The sequence below is a fragment of the Corvus moneduloides genome, chromosome 6, assembly GCF_009650955.1.
Source record: "Corvus moneduloides isolate bCorMon1 chromosome 6, bCorMon1.pri, whole genome shotgun sequence".
NCBI classification, from domain to species: domain Eukaryota; kingdom Metazoa; phylum Chordata; class Aves; order Passeriformes; family Corvidae; genus Corvus; species Corvus moneduloides.
The window spans coordinates 19,765,670-19,787,151 of record NC_045481.1 but is presented as its reverse complement, the minus strand read 5'-3'; positions in this window follow the sequence as shown (position 1 = coordinate 19,787,151).

Here is a 21,482-nt window from a genome sequence, read left to right as displayed (position 1 = left end):
TGGGATGATATGACTTTGATTCTCTACACTTAGAACTGGGCTTTTTTTTTTCTGTAATTTTCCAAAACTCTTCCTTAGCATATAGCTTTGCAGTAAACTTTGTTTATGCTTATCTATAGATAAGCATAAAGATATATCTTATATCTTATATATAGGATATAATATTTTCACAAATCATAAATTTAGTGTATAATGTCAAATTCGCCTTAAGAAGAGCACGTTCAAGCAAAGCAAAGTGAACTGAGCATTCACTTTGTTTCCTGTTCAGCAATTCCCAGTTCAGTTAAAGCTGTGGGGGAATGAAATACAGCTTAGCTGCATATTCTCTCACTTGATACCCGCATACTAAGGGTGATCTTTATTAATTTTATTAGAAGTAGAGTTAGGCAAGTGCAGCCTATGTTAACTATCTTAACTTTCTTTGACTTTATCTATTAACAAAGTGTCTCAAACTGTCCAGAGACACAGCTAAGTTACCTGCTTTCTGCTATAAGGAAATACTTTATAACTTCACTACTCAAACCCATGTTACTTGATACAGCTGTTGGTGTAAAAGATCACTATCTTATCTTGATCATTCACCAGATCCAGAGTTGGTGTTGGGGGGATATTCTCCTGTGTAGGAGCAATTAATTTTTCAGAAATAGGTGTGAAATTTTGATATTCATATTTTTTAATAAATAAGTAGTTTTTACAATAGGGAGAAAATTAACAAAGTTCCACTTTCTATTAACCACCCTTTGGCTCAATTTGAATGTTTTCTTCATTTCTCATTTGTTCTTCCATAGCACTTTTAGTCCAATTTAACTTTTCCTTGTATGAAATATCTTGCTTCAATGCATAACATTAGCATGTGTAGCAATATCCATGCTCACTGTGAAAAACTTGATTATCCTAATCCTAGAGAGAACAGACCTAAATACTTCTAACTTCTACTGATGAGTACAAGGACTGTGTCTAGAAGTACTGTGTCTATAAGTTTGGTACACAGCAGTGGCAGCAGCAAGGCACCGTGAAGAGCAGCAGGGACAGGCTGTTCTCCCACTAAAGCAAGAGCAGTGACACCTCGGTTTTATGTGTGCACATTGCCCCTATCCAGTCTAGGGCCCAGACTTCATGCTGAACTGTGCTAATTTCCTCCTTTGGCAGTTTCATAGGCATGTTCTCTCCTGCCTTATTAGTATGTATACATCTCTTCCTATGATTTATACCAATACCAGGTCACCAAGCCATTCTTCAATCTTGTTGCCCAAAACTATCACTCTTGCTACGCCATACATCTTGTTTTTATGGAACACTACATTCTTTCATGGAGAATGGTATAAAAAATTCAATTCTTATATTGCTGAAAAAGCTGGAATTTTGGATCTGGAACTATAAACCAAATTTAAACAATTTATACTGCCGGAGTTTCTGAATTCCTAACAATTGCTGTCAAGAAACAAAGTTGAAATAAGGCAGCCATGGTGTGTCACAGTAACAGCAAAACATGAGCTTAGGTCCTTCAACATGGAAAATGTAATGGCTTTTCTTTCATCAATTCATGGAGATGATATCTTAAATGAAGTTTTTCTTAGAATATATGTGTCCCATATTTTTTCTTAGGATAACACTTAAAAATTAGACAGCAGGCCAAGATAATGGAGCCATGATTCCAATACAGAATTTCCCAAAGGTTTCAAAATATTCAGATTATTCCTTTGTTTGAAGTTGTTACAGAGATTTTGGTAAGACAAGGAGCCTAGTCTCTGTTTGAGTGTCCATGAGGTCAGCCTGTACTGCACCTGGCTTTATTTTGGAGTCAGATCTATTCAAAATCCAAATAACTTTAAAAAATACCTTTAAGCTATACTTAAAGAATTGAAACTCTTTGGAGGGTTGTTGTTGTAGCATCTTTAGAATTTTATTGAATACAAAAGGCTTTGCAGAAGGAATGATTACTTATTTTTCTGAAGTCAAAACACATTTGTACTTACTTTACTAAGATCTGAGAAAATTTTCTGCCCATCTCCCAAAAAAGGGAGACTAGTATTTCAGAGATGATTCACAAGAGTGCTCTCTACTGTGATGTAATTTCTAATAAAATATGTACATCTTGTTTAAATAATATAGAATAGTCTGTTGAGATTTTGCAGGATAAATAAATTCTTGTATATCAAACCTGAGATCAGCTTCAATGCAGACGGCTGATACTGCCAGTAATAATTGTTTGGTTGGTGTAGCATTACCCAGTGTATATAGCTATAATAAATCATGCGCATTATCGTTACCCCCTCATGTCATCAGCTAATGTTAATACATAATCAATTTTACCAGACATCAGTCTACTTCCTCAATTCTCTGTGAAAACAGAAAAAGTGATTCTGAGGGATCCTGATACAAATGTTCATTTTTTCAGCCCTGGAAATGTATTGATGTTTCTACATTTTTATGTGGTTTTACATTTATTTTGTAGCAGGCATTTCCTGATAAATACATATAAACTCTCAGGTTTTCACAATCTAACTTTCTTGTTTTGTTTTTACTTCCAGTGAACTTAATGGTAACTGTTCATTCTCTACAACGTTGTCAATCTGAATAAGATCCATGAGAGCTAATGGATTTTAAAAGCATTAAGAGCAAACACAGTCGAGTAACAGCCAAGCACTTTAGTGCTGAGTGGATACTTAATTTCACTTCAAAGTGAGGGGGTGATATGTTGAATGCCACTGTGAGATCTCAGTCAAAATTAGACACCTCAGCAAGTTGAGTAAGAATTAATCAGTAATTTTTCATGTATGGAAACTCTCTGTATTACAAGTATTTCTGATCATTAAATTTTTCCTGCATGGTTATTTAAACATTATTCGTTAATAACAATTTATTATATATAAAATATGTTTATACAAGAGAATTTTCTGAGTAAATTCATGTGATACTGTGACTTTTAATATATAATGAATGAGAAGAGAAGCTTATAAATTCTTTACACAGATTCAAATATTCTGACCAGGAACAGTTATAATTTAGCTTGCAGAATGGCATACATAAGGACATACTGGCAGTGTTACTATTCTGAGGAGAAACCATGACCGAGTTTCGATGAAGTTACCTCTCATCTTTCATTCCATGAGCTTGCTTTTTCACTCCACTGAAACTAAAACAAAGCAAACAATAAATAGTTTTTTTAAATTGGTAGAAAATCAAGTCACACACTGTTAACAGCAACTCTTTTTTCAGTTCTTGATACAAATACAAAGGCTGGCTGTAAATATCTTGACCGTGTTGCTCACACAGTGGACACATTTATGAAAATTCACTATAGTGCTGTTGCCCACAGGTGTACCTTACAGGCAGAGTTGTGCTGTTCGTTTGATAGTTTGGGACCAGAAACCAGGGAGCAGCCATTAGTTCCTCTCATAACCCTCTACACAGTCTCTCCACCTGGGGACTCATGGGGCTTAGCCTACGCAGAAGGAGAAGGATTTGCGCATCTCAGGGACCAGAGGGAAGTTCTGAGGTGGCCACTGCCCTCTGCCACCCTTCATCCTCAGTCTTGCATGGGGAAGGCCCCAACCCTGCCCTGTCCTGGAGAAACAGTGACAAGGAGTCTGCAGAGGAGGGCAGGACAGCTGGGTGAACACACAAGGCAGCACAACAGAGCAATGCACTTCTGTCACAAGTGCAGAGCACCTAGACCACACACACAGCCTTGATCTTCTTGTGGGTCCCTTCCAATTCAGCATATTATGTGATTCTGTGATTCTGTGGTCTCTATCAGTATTGTTCAAGAAGGAAATTAGGCAGTTCTTATTTTATATGTCTTTGGACGACCAAATATTGCATAAAGGTAGAATAACTTGTTTTGTGTATGAAAATGCTTTTGTAATAACTCCAAGTCATAGTTTTTCCTTTGTATCATTGGAGTATCTCCTGCATCCAGTATTGAAAATCCAAGAGTAGTTGGCTCCAGTGACATGACTGAGTGCTTACTGTTCTGTTGCTCTTTTGGATTTGGTTATCATTAGTCTGATTTGGATCTGACTACCTCAGAACAACCTGGGAAACAATGACGCTAAGGAATGCATGACCAGTGTGAATAGTACTTTTATATTTTGACCTAAAAAGTTAGTAGAATGTCCAGGATTGAGGAGAGATTAAGATTATATGGTCCTAAATTGTTTTATGTCAAAACCTTGAAAGAATGGCTCTAGAAATGTCAGACCCTAACCCTCTCTCTTTCTATGTGGTTTTGGTTTTTTCCCCTATATACAGTCCTGTTTATGACCTTATCTAAATATGACAAAAATCAGCAGTATTTTTCTCTAGACCTCTGGCCACTAAACTGGATCCAGATCCCCTACTTAATCTACCTCCCATAAAATTGCAGCAAAAGAAATACAAGAATATTTTGGTATCATCCTCTCGTTCTGCAATATCAGAATGCTGTAAAGATTGAGGTTTGATGGATTTATTTTTTTCTTCTAATGGAACATCCATAAAACAAAATTCATAAGTGTATGCATCATGGCACAGTTCATTCTGTACTTCAAGTCAAGAAGAATTTGGTATGATACAAATTTCCAGTCTTCCTCCTATTGCTCCAAAAGACTAAATATCCTTTTTAAAATTCCTCAGTCATCCCTGGCCCCAGAAGTGAGCATGGCAATGTATTACTGACACAACATCTGCTCTGTTTTCCTTTACCTAGTTTTTCCTGTGCTGCCTGTGGTAGATGCACTCTGCGATACAAGTTGACAGCAATGCCCAAAACCTCACTATCTATTAGGGTAACTTCTAAAACATGCTGTAATCAGGCACAGAAAGTGTATTCTGCAGCACTCAGTAGATCCACTAAGGCTTAAGTGCTTCTGCTGCAAAGTGTAGCCTTTTTACAGTAAAAAAAAAATCCTCTTTACAACTGGAAAGCCACTTTGAACACTGGTGGTTAATGTGTTTCACACTTTAAACTGTGTGCTGGTTTTCTCTGGGATAGAATTAATTTTTTTCCTGGTGCTTAGTATTGGACTATGATTTGTATTTGTGCTGAAAACAGTGTTGCTAACACAGGGATGTTTTCATTATTGCTGAGCAGTGCTTACACAGAATCAGGGTCTTTTATGCGTTTCACACTAGCATGAGAAGCTGCAATTAAATTAAATTATTCTTTGAAATTCTTTAAATTCATATAAAGGATAAGATTAGTATATTATGGGTTCAGTTATTTAAATATAATGGCAAAGACACAGATTAAATAGAATTCCTAATTACATATTACATGATTACATAAAGGAAATTTAAGATGTATTGAGCTTGGCCACTAATATGGGATCAAAAAGGTGACTGTGGCAAATTAATAGGTTACTTAATTGGTAGAATTCCACTTTATGCTCAGAGAGGTGTCAGGCCTAAATCTTCCTAACAACTGATTCTGAATAAAATATAGATGTGCAGACAGAAATGTAGGGAATTTTGAACCAAGAAGAAAATACCATGTTCAGTTTTTTCTTGAACACCCCCCACCACCCTGGGCAGCCTGTTCCAATGCTTAACTGTCCCTTCCATGAAGACATTCTTCCTGATGTCCAAATCGAACCTCCCCTGGTACAGCTTGATGCCATTTCCTCTCGTTCTGTCATTGGTTGCCTGGGAGAAAAGGCTGAACCCCACCTTGCTACACCCTAATTTCTTTTTCTGTGCAGAAGAAAGACCATTCTAAATCCCTAATTTTTCCTCTATAAAAATAATTCTAGTATGTTTATCAAAAATATTTTATCTCATTTTAGCAATGCTATTATTTATAAATCTGTTTACATGTTTAGTAATAATTTAGGTAACAAAATCATGTGGTCATCTAGACTCCAGACAAGAAATATTTAACACTTCAATCTCATTGATTTCAGCTAATGTTTGAAACCTTTCTATCTTTGTGGATCTAAATGCCAGTATTTTCTTCTACCTATAATAAAGCCAGATTTCCATTTAAGATTCAGCCACTCACAACCTTAACAGAACAAAATAGGGGCCTTAAAAGGTGCTATCAGTACTTCTCAGAAATATCATCTACATTTGTCCTGCTCTATTCATTTGAATGAAGAGTGTTTGTTCAGCTTCTTGACATTGACAGCAATTGGCAGATCAAGAAGAGATATTAAACTGTTTATAGATTTTTTTTCTTTCTCTAGGGCTCCCTGAGATCATTGAACAAAAACCATTTGCTGAGTGAATTTCAAACGACATAGAGTCAGCTGTGTAATAATTATTTCATTGCAGAATGGAGGTAAGTAACACTGAGTAAAATTTTATACTGCATCACTGAATTAGCAATATTCCTAAAAACTCCTCAGCATATTAGTTTTATGTTATTACTTGTTGTAGATATGGTCATGGATTTCCCCTGCTCTTTATCCAAACACCAGAACTAATGGGGGACTTGGAGCTCTTTTATTCTTTTAACTTAGAGGATATTAATCTTCTGAAAATACAGTGCTTCAGATATGGTGGCAGTTCCAGACAAAAGATACAATCACATTATTGTAACTAATAAGGCAAACATCGTTTGCATCCAAGGTTTCTGGGGAAGTATATTTACATCTCCTTTAATATGAAAGCTGACTTGACATTTTTCAACAAAATGAATTACCTGTTGACATAGTTCTACAACAGAAATGACTCATACTACCAAATAGCCTGTTATAAAGCAGGGTATAACTACCCACAATCAGGGATTTGCCATTTTTGCAATCTGCTAGGCAGGACTTCAATGGAAATTTTCTGAAAAGTTTTCTCCCACTAGGAGATTTCAACCAATTTTCAAAATATCACAGTACATGATGAAGGAAGCTGAGTGTGTAGTGCTGTGGATTATTCTCACCTGTATGAAGACATGGAGCTAGAAGAGCAATTTACAGGTATCTGTTGGTTTGAGAAGAACCAAACTCTTAAACCACCCATCTGGACAAGGAGGCTTTCTTTGCCTGCTGAGTGTCATTCAATTCTTAAGCAATATTTTCTGCAGCATCAACAATTTTTTAATTGAAGTTTTTATTAAAAAAATGGGTTTTTGATGGAAAGACAGTAAATGGATTTAAAATCTCTCTCTAAAAATTATCCAGGTTAGGAAATAAAAAATTCCTTTTGTCCATATGAAATGCATTTAACCTGAAGTACAGAGACACTTGGAGAAAATGTGGGTTGGCATTTTTCATTTTGTTTCCACCTCATTGCTTTCACTCTTAAAATCTGTGGCGGGGACCATATTGTTAGCTGTGGGTAACACTTCATAGTATTATAAAGACTTATTGGAGGGGTGAGTGCAGAAAGTATGTAATGTTTGCATGTCTGAGACTAGTTTTCCACTGGTTTTTATCCCTAAAATATGTACAATCTATTTAATTGCATCTGACAGGAGGGATTTGAAAGAGAAAAGAACATGCTGGGTTAAGGCATGTGTTTCAGGTTTAAGAGGAAGAATGGCAGAAAGTTTAGATACAGGAATAAGAGAAAGAAGTGATAATGACTTTAGCAAACAAGCTTTCCACTAGCCAGATATGATTCCTGTTACATGTCAAATACACCCCACTCACAAACATGCTCCCTCCTCTGCTTTCGTTCTCCTTGGCCTGAAATACAACTACATCAATGAGTCTAAATGGATATTTGCATCTCCTTTGTTCTAAGCCAGCTTTAGTCCTTTTAGACTCACTGCACTTTTTAAGTGCTGTAGTAGTATGGCATAACATATTCAACCCAGCATGATATTTCTAGTATGAACCCCTCAAACTGTAAAACTTTAGGACTAGCTTCTATGTCTAAGCTGAAGGCAAATGTTCTGAGTTGATCTTTCTTAATTCCCAGGATAGCTTTGGACAAAATGCTACCTGAACATGTTACATAAGTTCCTACTTACTACTGTTTTTTCCCCTCACTAAATCCTGGGATTTGCAAGTAGAAAAAATCAACTCCAGATGTCCATGCAGCACCTCTCACCATTGTGACAAACCTTTGTACAAATTCTGGTGGTAAGTCCAAACTGAAATTCAAACACTGTCTTGCCTTAAACATGGAGTTTTGACCTACTTCAATTTGGTTTCTCTTGAAAGAAAAACTGTTCATGTATCTGTATTCAAAGCATTGGGTAACTTCAACAGTGCCTCTGATCCGCCTTATTTTTGTTGGGGTTTTTTGTTGCTTGGTATTTTTTTTAGAGCAATTGCTCTATTTAATTGCCTCATCAATTCCTAACTTTAGTTTCCTGGTTTTCATGAATTGCACTTCACTGGAATAGCAGCTAAGGCATTTCTGATCTAGCAAAACTCAGTTTTGTGTGACACTTTTACTAATTGTTTAGGAAGCTCTGCAGATAACACAAAACATATCTAATGATTTCTGTATGACTGTCCTTCAGTACAGGTTGTGAATGTGTAAAGTCTTCTAGACCTGTGATCTCCATCTCTTGTAACAATCATTTAAGGTAATCATGACAAAGACGTGATTGTACACACTTAATGGAAACTGGGTCCTTGCCTCAGACTGTGAGCCATTCCATTATTTTCAGGTTAAAACCTTTAGGGCAAAACGTAAAGAAAAAATTGTTTGTTACATGTATTGGAAAAGCCCTTATTGATTTCTGTAAACATTAGTACAATGTACATTCAAGTTGGAACATGAGATAGGTAATGACAGAATGACAGAAAATAATTTTAAAATCAATATTTTAAAATGAAAACAGCTAATTCCTTTTTCAAAAGTATTGTGATATTTTTAAGTACAGGCCAGTTTCCACTCCATGATGGGACATTTTAAAAAACAAATCCCTCAGGCTTGTGTGATCAAAGTATTTTATTCATTTTAAAATCAAGCCAAGTGTGTTGGCTGTTTATTTCTCCAAATATTTATTTTCCAGTAATTTGTATACAACCATACTAAAATTTTATTGTGCAGTTTATAAACTGATACAAATCATCCTGTGAAATTAGAGCAGAACCATGTAAATCACCAAATTAAAAAATATTTTTAATATTTATTTATATTTAGAAGCAATTATTAATTTGCCTTTTTTTACCTATTTTTCTATAAGTATTGAATTACTTGATCACTTTTACATTTGAAAAACTTAAAGGCTTATCTTCACTAGTTCCTTACGTTACATTTCATGTTATACATATGATCAAAAGCTGTCATTTTTAATATTCATAACTAGGTAAGCCATACAACTCATACAAGTCATCCAGAACTAGGGGAAATATAGTGAAAAAAATTTGAGAGTTATGTAATAAGGTTCCTAAATTATAGAATCATAGAATCATTAAGGTTGGAAAAGATCTCCAAGACCATAGACTCCAAACTTCGACTGATCAAGACCTTGTCAACTAAACCAGAGCACCAAGTGCCATGTCCACTCTTTTCTGGAACACTTTCAGGGAGGGTGATTTCACCACTTCCTTGGGCAGCCTGTTTCAATACCTAAAAACTCTTTCAGTGAAGAAATTTCCTGATTTCTAACCTGAACCTCTACTGGCACAGCTTGAGCTATGTCTTCTTCTCTTTTAGAAAACAAATTCATTTTCAAATATTTAGCAAAATGCAGAGCCCACCCATAGAAATTTGTGGGGGGGAAAAAGTGAAATACCTGTAAAGGTAGTGCTTACCTATCATGGTTATTGCTGCTTATCTAAAGACAATTACGTAAGGCAGGGGAATAAAAATCCAACCTACATTTATTTTCTTCTATTCTTCAGCACCTTTTCCAAAGTTGCCTTTGCAACAATTTGTCTGTGTGAAGTGATAGCAAATGTATATTGGCAGAGTTTGACTCTCTTTTTCACCAAAACAAAGGGTACTCGATGCATTTACTTCTGATTTCTAATGAACGGGGTTTCTGTCCTCTGTTCTTAAAAAGAATAATTAATGTCTGTCCTAATAAACCATGCTGTTAGGTATGTTTCTTGATACCTGTGCGAAAATTTAGTATATTCGGTTTCATCTCAGTGTTTCTTATTACTCCCAAGAAAGACTTAAACCCAAAATCAAACAATTAAACAAACAAAGCATTCTTTTCTTTGGCAATCACACCATAAATTGGAAGTAATTTATCAGGAGGTAAAAATCACTGCAGCATTTTTTTGGTGTTACTTGATATTACAGAGTTCCACAGAAATTATTCTTCAGTTGACTTAATTATATTGAGGAACTTCTGAAGAAGTTTTTTTCTAAAATAATTCACAAAAGGATAATTAGCATGATGTTACGGTCATGTATAATTTGCTTTTATAATAGCATATTCTATATTTTAAATCACAGAATTATGGAAAGGTTTGGGTTGGAAGGGACTGATTAGGTTGATTTAGTTGTCAACTTATGATCAGTAATGCCTTAGTGCTACGTGAGAATTTTAGCTCTGTTGTTGAGTGTCAAGATTTTTTCTGGTGCATTTGACAATTTGGATCACTGTTTCTGTACAATGAAGGGACTTTTGTTACTTTTGTTGATATTTTAGATTAAAAGGGACTGTGAAATAGTCAGTAAGAAACCATGAACTTTGATCAAAAAAGAAAATTCTAGGCTACAATGTTTGGTTTTTTAATGAGATCACACTTGTTATTAAAGATTTAATTTGGTCCAAAACCAAAGAAAATTTAAAGTTTCAGAGATATTTGCAAAATGCAATCTTCTCTTGCCCTTTATTCATGATGTTCTTTTGACTTCGCTCAGGAGAAAGAGTTGGCACTAACACAGTGCAGCCAATTGAAATTTTACTAAAAAAAATCAGACACACAAATTCATGAAGTGTTCCCTATTTAAAATTTCACAACAAAGCTTGTGAAGGGTCTGTGTTGGGGTCCCTCCCCCGCCGTGTAGCCCTGGGAGAGGGGCCCTGAGGGCACAGACACGGGGCTTCCCTGCCCCTGCTCAGCCTCATTCCCATTGGTTGGTTTGTGTTCCCTGCGCGGGCAGAAGGACCCTTGGTCCCGTGACTGGAACAGTTCCTCGGCAGAGCTCCGGCCATGCGGCTGGAGAAATAAACATCTCTGAAACAGCTATCAAGAATCTGTCTGTCCATATATATTTCCTTTCCACGGGACTCCTGGTTTGGTATATGCGTGTTGCAGGATCCCCACTGCAACAAATGGTGGAGAATTGAGAGCAGAACGATCCCCGATCCCTAAGCGACTGATTTGTGTGAGTAAACCCTGGAAACTTTGGATTCCTCTTCTTGGTTTTGCTTTGCTATTCCATATCTAAACTATGGAGGAACCGTGGGAAGACTCTTGGCTCTCAGAGCCGCATATGGACATTTATCTTAAACTTAAAACGATTCTTGAACAACGATTTGTAAATTTTAGCTTGATTCAAGCTCAGAAAGAACTGAAACACTTCCTGGCATGGTTGTTTAAGAACTTTTTCTATGTTTCTTGGGATTTAATTCTTACCAAGGGCTTTTGGAAAACCGTTTGGACACAGTTAATATTGGAGTCAAAATATATGCCGATGGAAGAATATTTTCGTGAATATTATTTAGTTACCGAGACTGCTGAGCAATGTCAGCTGTGTCCTGGCGAAGGGAAGCCTGGCTCAGGGACCGTGCGGCCCAGGCCACGTGCACCGAGCGCTCTGCGAGCAGCAGCGAGGCAGTTCCCGCGCGCGGGCGGAGCCACGCGAGCCGCAGTGTCGGTGGCGGAGCGAGGAGCGGCGGGAACGGCGGGACCCGGCGGTGCCCGCCCGGTCCTGTGCAGCGCGTGGTGGAGCGAGCCCCGTGAACGCCCGACCGAGAGGGGAGGCGCGCGGGCGGCGGCGGGCGGCAATGGCGGTGGAACGGAGCCGCGCCCAGCCGAGACGCGCGCTGGAGCAGGGCGCAGGGGGGTCGTCGCTCGGGGGCCCGGCCGAGACGTGGGTACAGCGCCCGGCATCGGCAGCGAAGCTGCGACCAGAGGAGGCGACACACGGAGAACTGAGCAGCGCGGCCCGGCCCGGCCCGCGCAGCCCCGAACGCGACCCCGGGAAGAGCGCGCAGGCACGAGCAGCCCCGACAATTCCAACACGGGAGCGACCGAAGGAGAGAGCAAAGACGCAGCGAGACAGAAAACAGCAGCCACTCGGAAAAAGGAAAAGATCATAGAAACTAAGATCTTAGGGATAGTAAAATGGTATAATGTTAAGCGAAATTATGGTTTTATAACAAGGTGTGACAACCAGCAAGACATATTCGTGCATAGAACTGCTATTAAAAAGAATAACCCTGAAAAATGCATCCCAAGCTTGGGAGATGGAGAGGTGGTGGAATTTAATATTGTACTAGGGAGAAAAGGGTTACAAGCATCGCAGGTCACTGGGCCTGATGGTGTTCCTGTAAAAGGCAGTATATATGCAAAAAATCGTAGTCATGTTAGACAGTATCTCTATTGTAAGTCCCCCCTACAGTCTCCCTTTCCTAATCCCACCTTTCCCTTTTACCCTATGTCCTATTACCCCCAGTGTATTCCCAATCCGTTTTTTCATCCATGGTTTCCCTCACAAAACCATGCTTTTGCCAATTGTTTCCCCAAAAATCCCTTTCCAATGCCGAGTGGGGGATGAAAAGGGGGAGGGAAGAAGTTAAACCCTCTCCTGCCTCAGTTTCCCCACAAAGCATGCTCAGAGAGTCCTGTCTCCCTTCTGTCAGCCCTAAGATGTTCCAGAGAATCTGATTGGACATTTAAAGACTCAGGAGGGTGGCTTGTTTTGTTTTGAAACTGTTCTTGTTATGTTTATCCAGTTGTTTTCATTCTCCTTTTATTAAAATAAAACGGGTGAGGTGTTGGGGTCCCTCCCCCGCCGTGTAGCCCTGGGAGAGGGGCCCTGAGGGCACAGACACGGGGCTTCCCTGCCCCTGCTCAGCCTCGTTCCCATTGGTTGGTTTGTGTTCCCTGCGCGGGCAGAAGGACCCTTGGTCCCGTGACTGGAACAGTTCCCGGGCAGAGCTCCGGCCATGCGGCGGGAGAAATAAACATCTCTGAAACATCTAGCAAGAATCTGTCTGTCCATATATATTTCCTTTCCACGGGACTCCTGGTTTGATATATGCGTGTTGCAGGATCCCCACTGCAACAGGTCTGGAGTACATATCTTGTGAAGAATGGCAGAGGGAGCTGGGGTTGTTTAGCCTGGAGGAAGGGAGGCTCAGGGGGACCTTATCACTCTCTACAACTGCATGCTGCTCTCCACCGTGTCGTTCCCCAGTCTGTACACACCACCAGGGCTGCGCTATTCCAGGCTGCGCTATTCCAGGTGCAGAATCCAGCACTTGCCATTGTTAAACTTCATAAGGTTAGTGATTTCCCAGTCCTCTAATTTTTCAAGGTCTCTCTTCAGGTCCTCTCTGCCCTGAAGGATATCAACAGGTCCTCCCAATTTAGCATTGCCATTGTCATTAAACTTTCCCATGAAGGCCTCTTGGCATTTTTCTGACTTCCTCTTTGTTGGGATGCTGAAATGCTCAGGTGAGCTTGGAGTTTGATATTCCTTGAATATCAACCAGCTTTCTTGGGTAACTGTTTCCTCCAGTGCCACAGTACTGCATCAAGCAGATTCCAAAGGCCAAAGTTTGACCTCTTTAGGTGCAGCTTGCTGTGGGCCCTCCTCATTTCCTCAAGGATCTGGAATTCCGTGATTTCTGGTCACTGCAGCCCGGGCTGCCCTTGAACATCACATTCCCCACTAGCCCCTCCTTGTTGGTGAGAACAAGGTCCAGCATAACACCTCCTCTCTTTGGATTCTCTATGACTTGGAGAAAGAAGTTATCATCAACACATTCCAAGAATTTCGAGGATTGCTTATGCCCTACTGTGTTTTCCCTCCAATAGATATTGGAGTCTATGTTTGGTAAGCTATAATCTTCATCAATTTATGTTGTGCATACACTCTACATATCTACATTTTACGTAAATAGCTGGACTAATATATATATATAAATATATGTATTATATATATATGCATATTATATATAAATTATATGTAATATATGTATTTTATATATATATGTATATACATATGTACATATACATATATCTCATGCAGTTTTTTGCAAAATCAGGACAGTTCTGTCATGCCTTGGGAGGTAGGATTGACCTACAAAAGTATGTTTCTTAGTGGAAAAGTGTTCTGCTGACTTTCTCTCAGATAAATCTTCCCTTCCTCTCTCTTAAATTTACCCTGATGCTACCTGTCTTAAGTTCTAGTCAACAGAAACATGCCAGTAGATTGGTTTGTGCTTTGAGATCTAGTTTCTAGATTTATCATCTGAGAAGTTAGGTAATTAGAGTTTGTAGCTTGAAAAGGGAAGTTGCTGTTGTAAATTTTAATGTTCATAGAGCACTATGTAGTTATTACATAAATGAGGGAGCTGCTTCTTCAGAGAGAAAAGATTTTTTTTTCATTTTGATTCTAATCAAAATGGAGACATTTTCATGAATGACTCAATAATTCTTCTGTTTAAAAAATCATATTCCTTTTCCTGTTCAAGTGGTAGAGTTTCAGATGACGATAATAAAACAATTCCAGGCAAGAGATAGAATCAGAATTGGAATTTTATATTTTGCATTTAAGATTCAAGATGCTCTGCAATGCATGGTAAGAATGTTCTTAGCTGGCATCCATTTGTAGCTCCTGAGTTAGAAAATAGCCATTTTTTTAGTTTTGTAGGGAAATGAAACTTGACATGGAATTAAATCATCTAGATTACATACGGACACCTCGATTACGAAAACCTGCAGCAGACTGGTCACTCTTGGCAAATTCCAGAATGAAGTCAAGACTGTTTAGCACCAGCCTGCTCCACAGTTTCCAAACTTCCTTTCCCTGCAGGCTTCCCTTTAGGGGAGGACCACAAGGCATTGGTCTTTATTTGTGTTTCGGTCTCTTTAATCAGGTTTCTGTGTCAGCAGGAAATTACTTACTTAGAGTAGTCAGTCTGGTCAGAGTGGAAGGATTTACACAAGACTCAGAACAAGCTTGAATGGTTTCCACTCTGTATTGGGGCAGCTTCTTAATTCTCTTTCTCCATCCACTTATTTGTATAACTTTGCAGATACCGCATTTTGATTTTCCTTTGCCATTTCTCCAGCTCTCTGAATATTTTTCATGTGTCTAAACTTTCACTTCAGGTTCATATTGCACAGAAAGATTTTCCTCCTCAAATCTTATTTGTATAAAGAAAGCAATAGGTAAAGCTAATGCCAAAATTTATCTTTTAACTCATCTTCTGGAAAAATATAAAAAGCTAAGTTCATTTAAAGTTGTAGCTTAATAATATATACAGAGATTGGACAAAAATTTGATAGTTGCCTGGGTTCAATTGAGAGTTTTATTTGGTGAATCATAATCAAATGTCTTTAGTCCTACTGAAAACAGATTTTTCCACCACAGAGAGAGGCATTTAATTAACTGGGACTGATGAATCTTGACAATAATATAAAAATTTCAGGGAAATGAGAGAGAGCCTTACATTGGAAATTGAGTTACCAGCAGAGGTATGAGATGAAAATTTTTTTAATTTGTTATTAGGACCATTCAGAATATAAATTAGTTTTCTGAGCAACCCATGATTGTTCTTAGTCTTCTATGGGAGCAAAATTTTACTGGTAATTACATTTACTTTTGTAATGGAGGTTTATGTCACTTAATCTAATTGTGTTTTCTAAAAACAAATATCACTATTCTTAGGAAAAGAAGTAGTAGTCCTTCTTGAGCCACTTAAAATCAGTTCTAAAAATCACATAGACAGAATTGGCCCAAAAGCTTGATGTGCCTGATTACTGTTCAGAGTAATTATCTTTTTCTTCTGGGGCACTTTTTATACCTCACTTTGTTGGAGAATTGTGAAAAGCATGGAAGTTTTATCTATGTCCTATGCAATCTGAAGATGACTGAGTTCTTCCTAGGTCTTACCCTGGTCATGTGGATTAATAAAACGATCTTATATTCACCTGTTTTTGCCCTACATGCTCTCTTCTCTTTTCAAGTGTTGACCGTGTTGTCCTTCTTTCAGCAGTCCACTTCAAAGTTTTCTTTGTCCCTCACACCACCCCACATGTTTAAGATGTTCTTTGAGGCAAAGGATCTACCTTATCTCTTTATCTTCAAAACAATAATTTGAACAAATAATTCCCCAAACTTAGTTAAATTCACATTTTATGTTTCAAGTCAAACTGAGAGGTGTCAGTTAGAGAGTCGTATTTTGGCAATTGCTGAAGAAGTTTTGCTCTTTTTTATATAAATATAAATGAACTTACGAACAAGAGTGTTAGGCTTTTGTCACTTTCATATTACATTTTATGACATTGAGTCCACTAATGCTCTTGTAGTGGTTTGGTCCAAAATACTCATTACTGTTTATCTGCTGTGAGATAAGAATTAGGAGAAATGCAAAGCAGGCACCAAACTTGAAAGAATATAAAGAAGTTTATTAACAGACCTAAAAGAAGAAAAAAAAAAATTATACCACCTTCAGAACTCTCCTCCTCCCCCCACCTTCCTCCCTTCTCCCACTGACAATGTGAAAAGACAACCCTTAAGATGTTCAGTCTGTTTACCACTTCCATAATAACCTTGTTCAGTCCATTTAGAAAGAGAAGTCTCTTCTTGCTCATGCTATGAAAACAGTATCACAACGAGACAGCCGCCCACTTCCAAATATTGTTCAGTCCATTTAAGAAGAGGAGTCTCTCTGCCTGCGTGTGAGTCCTTTCCCCCGACTTGCAGCTTTTCCCGCAACTGCTTTCGAGGGTCCACTCTTGAAGTTTTTTGGGGTACAATTTTAAGGTTGAGCCGTTCAGAAACAAAAACAGAGGCCCATCTCCTTCCCTGGGAGCAAAGGGTCTTCATCATCTTCATCTTTAGGACTATCTCTGGGAGCATCTCTAGGAACTGAGGTTTTCTCCTTTCCCATTTGGAGCAAAAGTCCTCATCTGGTTCATCTCTCCCTGTCCAAACTTCTCACGAAATTACAGCTGCGTCAGCATCTGCCTATCTCAACGCAGGTGCTTCTGCTCACGAGTTGAACACTCCACCCCCCATATCTTCATGAAATTACAACAGGATACTCTGATATATCATAGCTTCACAACAGAATTTCAGCTTTAAGCATCTCCTCTCTCTCTTCCCTCAGGTTTTCAGCTCTTCACAGCAATAAAAAGGGTTAATCTCACCTCGGCCTTGCAGCTTTGCAGCTGGAATGTTGAATTTTTCTTATCGCAGTGGAGAGGGGGGAGAGCCGAGCCGCTCCGGCTGCCCACGGCAAGGCAGTGTGGGGGGTTCCACGGCTGGAACAGGTCCATCGGCTCCAGGATGGCCGTGGCACGGCCCGGCCTGGCCCAAGCAGGGCCTGGCCGGGCCCGCTGGCCCCCACACGGGGCCCGCAGCCGCCTGTCCCAACGCTGGAAATGAGAGAGAGCTTGGAGGGGGAGTTTGCCTATTCTTAAATGTGGATCACAGAGGTGATCACAACTTTAAGTGGCTTAGAGAATTGTCCATATTCAAACTGGCCAGCTGATAGGTTCTATCAGTTCCCAGAGGAAACTGTAAGCACCCCTCAGCAAGGACGTCCCTTCCGGGACTATGCTTGCTAACCTATGACACTCTTCTCCCCCCCTTTTTGCTTAAATTTTATGACTAGTTGAAATATTAGCATTAGAAATTGCCATGAATCTAGTTCTGCTATTTCATCACTAAGAGAAATATAATAACCCGTAATCTTGAGACTTTCTGTTCAAATGTCTTTACTTTTGTAGAGATTTTCATTTATTTTTAGCTTAGCATATTTATAACTGTCACTTAGAACCTGATTCCAAAACCACTTTTACATGTGAGAAACAGTTAATAGAGATTTTATCATTTTTTCTGTCTACAGCAAAGAATTTTTCTGCTCATCTTTCATACTTCTCTTGACCAATTTGTCAAAACCATATTGATATCTGTTTTTCATTCTCCCTAAGAATCTCCAGAATATTTTGTTTCATCCTGCTGAGTTACTTCTTTTGTCTTATATTCACTTTTCTTCAAGAACCCAAAGGGAAGCTGCAGTCAAATTATCTTCCTTGTTGATTGCACTGAGCTTATCACTCTGATCTTTTTATATTTTTCACTGAATTCCTTTCCCCATCATGTCAAGTCCAAGCTTCAAAGGTCTCCTTGTGCTTCCAGTATTACCCACCACCCTTTGTTCCTGCCTTTGTCCTGTTTTAGTATCTTCCCTGTAGAATTAATATGCCACACTCAGTGACACTCGGACACCATCCACTTATTTGAAGATCTCTGTGAACCATCAGTGTTTCATACTCCTGAAACCATACACTAATTTTGCTTTCCTTGTAAATGAAGAAGTCCTTCTAGAGGGCCATATCTCCACAGATGTGGAGTGAAACCTGTTAATAGATATTGCACTTTATCAAAACAGAAAACATCACAGTCACACTTTGCTTCTCCTCTTCTTGAAAATCTGCCCCGCATGTGGGAACCAATCTTTGTTCTCCTTGGAGAGCAATGGGCTTGGGAAGAACTGATATGGTTGGTTTCAGTTGAAAGATTGTGTTACTTGCTGGCAGACTTTCAAAGTACAACATAATTTCTGGGGAGGACATCAAACATACTGCAAAATGCCTCTAAGTCATGTTTAACTATTTTTTTGTGTTTTTATGATGCTTTCTCCTGCTTTGACGGGCACCACATCCTTCTCTGGGAATTCTCCTTACTGCAGTGAGCTGAAAGAATTTCCTAAATACAGAATTTTAAGTATTTACCAGACAAGACTGATCTTGGAGCTATCCTAGTGGATATTTAGCAGAGGGCTTGTCCTGTTCCACGTTTGTTGTGCTTATAATTGGGGAAAATGTACATGTATTAATCAATTGGAAAAAATAAAGAATTGTTGTTTCCATGAATTTATGAAAGATACATTCATAAAACTAACATGAAATGTCAAAGATATAAAAAAAATAATTTGCAAAGGCTTATCTTTTGTTTCCACAGATAAATGATCATTACTGAAGCAGGGTCTAAGTCTGGGGTTTGCAAAGAAAAAAAGAGAAATTACTGGCAAAAGAAAAAAAAAGGAAAGAAAAGTGGAAAGAAAAGTTCATGTTCAGTAATAGAAGACAGAAACAGCTGGTCTTTCTAATGAAACAGGTTATATAATTTATTCTTATTTTTACATCAAAGTAATGACACAAGTTTGGCAACACTACTATCTTACAACAACTTATTGGTCTACCAGAAAATGAAAATGTTCTAATGCTACTGGAAACTCTTTTGACACTGCAATCATCTGGCTTGGCATCATGTGCAATATAAAGTCTGTTCATGTGAAGTTTTAAAGTTCTGAAGATTTTGGATATGTGCAAACTTCTGCATATTTCTGTGAAAAGCCTTCTTAACCAGTTCTTGCTTTCCTTAGCATGTAATATTTCCTTATGTCACCAGGTTTCCTTGAAATAGAGCTAAGAAAGTTTGTGTAGCTTTGTTTCTGTCTTTATAGAGAAGTTGTAAAAGATTTTGTTTCTTAATATCTTCTTAAGGGTTTAATAATAATATTTGATACTGTAAAATATATTAAACAGAAGTTACGTGAGTCCAGCTGAAAAGAATAAGCCACAACAACTGAGTTTGGAATTCAAGATACTGAGCTTTTCAGCATATGTTTCAACATCTCATAACTTACTACTTACAGAACAGTTTGCCTCCCTCTGTTCCCATCATAAAGAAGGTTATAAAATGAAAATATATAAATCATTTATCTTTCAAGTTGTCACAGATGTAAACCTTTGAACATCTGTGCATTTATGGTTTGACTTGCAGTTTCAAAGCAAATCTCTTCATGAAACTTATTCAGCATTGCATTTCTTTTATTCTTATATGCACAAGTACATATAAATTTTTCAGAAAATCTGTTTTTTTTGCAGTAAGCTATTCTTCTCTAAGCAAAGCTGCAAAGGTGCTTTCTGTTGATTGTTTAAATCATGAACAAAGAAAAGAGATATCTAAATAAGGAAAATAATTCTACCCATTACTCAGCAAGCACATTGACTCATTTAGTTTGATTTTTTAGTGCACATATATTTCCTATTTTCATAAATGTCAATACGTTTGTCAATAAAATTACACACCAAAAAGTAAAGACAATACCCAGCAATAATAGCTATTGGAGAAAAACTGCTGGAAGCAATTTGCAAAGAAATGTGAAGTAGCACAAAGGAAAATATGGAGTCTTGACTATTTTCATTCTATTAGGGAAAAAAGACAGTATACTGTATAACTGTGAGCAGCACAACTTAAATTTTCCATACTCTCATGAGATACTTGAGAAAATGTTTAAAATTGAAATTGCCTGTAGAAATTACTCTGTACATCCTTTAAAGAATAAAAATTTAATAATAGCAGTATGTCAAATCTTTTATTCTTCATTTTGGAAATTCTTTATCTTTTTTCTTATTTAACTAATACGACAATACTAAATCTCTTGTATAATAATGAAACAGTGAAGCTAAAGAACAGAGAAGAATCATCACTGAATTTTTCAGCCTTTACTAAATATTTATTTTGGACTTCTGTGTGACAAAGAGTAGCTCAAAATGATACACCTTAAAAAATATAATAAATATGTATTTTCTAGGAAGAAAGAAAACTATAAAATTTGTGGGGATTTCTACTGAATTTTCAGAACAGTGTAACTGAAAACAACTCAGAAAATGGTATAGTCACTCTACTGTTGGATGCTTTCCCTATTTTGCAATATTTATTATTATTATGTTTCCTTTTCTATTTCATACATCTACTTCTCTTAACTTTTGCCCATCCTTGGAGTGTTCTAAAATTTAATCACTTTTCAGGTGGTCAGCCCTTTTGCCCCTGAGCCAGCTGTAGTCAAAGATGACAGTAAGGAGCAAAGAATATGGAAATTAGGATTTCTACTCTTTTGGGTGAGGTAGAATCTGTGCCTACACATTGTAAAACCCTTCGTGTCACTCAACAGGTGACTTGCTCCTGGGTTGCTGATGCTTGTGCTTGCTTGGTGTAGGTCTCTCATGTTCTCCTGTCCAAGGCCATGCTGTTTTCCTTTGAGGCAGCCCATGTATGCATATAGGTAACTTGGTGCACTGTTCCTCTGGCTGATTTTCTGACAATACTTCCTTCTTTTTTAATCTCAAATACACTGTATAGGATCAGTGTAGATATTTGCATATTGGCCCATGACATATTTATCTAGTACATTGTCTCCTAAAAAGTGCAGTCAGCAAAGCTGACTCCCCTATCACCTGGAATAAGACATTTCTTTTTCGAGCTGTCATGTTGAAGGGCATCTCTGCTGCAGATCATGCGATTCTCATATCCATATAATAGTATTGTAAGTACATATATTTTATGCATTTAGAAAAGAATATAAATATAGGTGATATTCCACATTGGCTTTGTTCTTGACTCATACACTGGAAAAAAACCCCATCTTTACTTGCACCTATAATATTCTTTACTGT